This window comes from Macrobrachium nipponense, chromosome 3 (genome assembly GCF_015104395.2).
Source record: "Macrobrachium nipponense isolate FS-2020 chromosome 3, ASM1510439v2, whole genome shotgun sequence".
Taxonomy (NCBI): domain Eukaryota; kingdom Metazoa; phylum Arthropoda; class Malacostraca; order Decapoda; family Palaemonidae; genus Macrobrachium; species Macrobrachium nipponense.
The window spans coordinates 23,391,090-23,393,589 of NC_087202.1; positions in this window are offsets into that span (position 1 = coordinate 23,391,090).

The following is a 2,500-nucleotide window of genomic DNA, read 5'->3' on the forward strand; positions in this document are numbered from 1 at the left end:
TCCGTTACAACAGAATTCCATCTAATAAAAGGAGCCCATAAAAAACGCCAAAATATAGAAAGTAAGTACTTTCCATATTTTTTTTTTTTTCGTTTTTTTGGGCTCCTCTTATTATATATATATATATATATATATATATATTATATATAATATATATATATATATATATATGACTGAGGTATAATTCACCGATGGCTTCCTTTTACAACACCATGAATTTACCACTTCGTTCTAATTCAAAAATGATTTTACACTAAGTTTTATTTTTTCATTTTTCTACTGTACGGTGCAAACAAAAGAAATTGTTAGGTTCGTTTATTTTTTCCCTTTTTGTTTTGCTCAATAAATTCATTATTTTTTTATTTCTGTATTTTTTATATATATTTTTTTTCACTCCCTCTCAGGTTCGATGTAGGTGGATTACCACGGTTTTTTTTTATTCCTGTTATTTTATTACATTTTATATAGACATTCATCTTGAATGTTTTTAATTTTATGGTTTATGGGGATTATAGTTATTTTGTTCTTTATTATAATCATTGTTTCTTATTACTGGGCCGTTATAGGTCGTATAATTTTATATTTTTTCCATTAAACCCACACATTTTTTAAAGGATATTTTATTACTCCTGTTTTTATTATGGGGCTGTTGTGGGTCGGATTATTAATACAGATTTGATATTTATTCCGTGAAGCATACTTAACTGTGCCATGCCGGAAGTTATTGTGATAAATCCACTTTAAAAAGTTAATCATATTTTATGTGGTTTCTTGTCCGTTGAGGATTAATTTAATTTTCCTTCAAAACATTGATTACAGTGGACACAAACTCGATGTTACATAAGGACGAATCGTTAAGTAACATATAGTTACATGGATTGAAAGGGAGGACAAGAGAAAAGAATGCAGAATAAAGTGTGATGACAACAAAGGGACAGAGTAGAAGAGAATTGGAGGCAAATATGTTATAAAAAGAAGAGAATAAGTCATTTTATGCGTTACCATAAACAAAAGCCTGTTAAGAAAGCCCGTGGTATCAACGGGACGACTCGCAGTGACGGTGATTAGAGGAAAGGGGGATTGGGGAAGGGGGAGGGGTTAGGTCATCCCGCGTGGTTATCACCCGGCCCCTAAATCTCTCGTTATCCGTCCGCGAGACACCCAAATCCTACCCTATCTAAAATTTTCCCCCAAGCGCCCACAAAACTGAAATGGAGACATCCGGCGGTGAAGGGAAATGGCAAGAGAGAGAATGTCCCATATTGTCCACGCGTCCATGTGGTGCTGTGCTCTTCCTCCTCCTCGTTTACCCACCCACCACACTCCCTCCCATTCCATTATTCCCCCTCCCTCCCCCCCACCCCCTCCAATGCCCTTCCCTTCGCTCTCTCCCTCTCCCCCTAAAAAAATAAAAGGAAGGGGCGTTGGACGAAAGCAGTATTGCATTTTCATAGACGATCGTCGTAAAGAGAATATGACAAGTCCGCACCAGGTGCTTCGTCCAGACATTACATCTTAGGAATTGGCCGTTGTTTTTTAGTGTTATTGATTTAGTCGACCGTTCCGGTTGTAGCGGCAAACGTTTTGGATGATGACGCAATCACGAGCGTTGTCATCTGGAATACCTCGTTCTGTTTCTTTTCGGTTTCGGCAATTCCCTTAATAGAAATACTTGTAATGTTAGGGTGCCCGCTCTCGAATTATTTGAAACGATTTGGTCAGCTCGGAATATGTGGGAATGTTTCCATCACTTGCGTTTGGAATGATTCCATTTGGATCCCTGACTGAAGTATTTGGTTGCCTTTCTATACCATCGTTGTAAGCAGAACCACTGAAAGGGGTACGTGATATTTTTTAGGATATTGTGAACGGGAAGTGAGATTATCTCTGTAATCCCAATTTTTCTTCTTGGTGGTAAATAAGTATGTTATCCGCAAGTTGGTCAACTAAGAAGTTTCTTAACCTTTTATTTCAGATTTTAAAGGCATGCGATATATACTCGTTTTATAGTGTTTTTTTTTCGGAATTTTGCTATTATGGCTAATTTGTGTTGGTTTTGTGTCCATTATGCTTCACTGAAATAGATATTAATTTTTCGCCAGCTTGTCCATGCATTATTCCTAAATATCCTTCTGTTATTTCCACGTGTTCATCCCGTCATCCCTCCCCTCCCCCCATCTCTCTCTCTCTCTCTCTCTCTCTCTCTCTCTCTCTCTCTCTCTATAATATATATATATATATATATATATAATATATATATATATATATATATATATATATCTGTATATATATACATATATATATATATATATATATATATATATATTGTAATATTGTAATAATTTCTTAAAAGATTTCTTTGGTTTCTCTATTAATGTATGTTAAATTTTCATTTTTGCTGTAGTCACAAGAAACTGTTGGTTCTTTTCGCTCCGCTCAAGGGTTTTTGTGTGTACTATTTAATAGTTCCATTTATCCGCTTGTTTCTATCTTTATATTT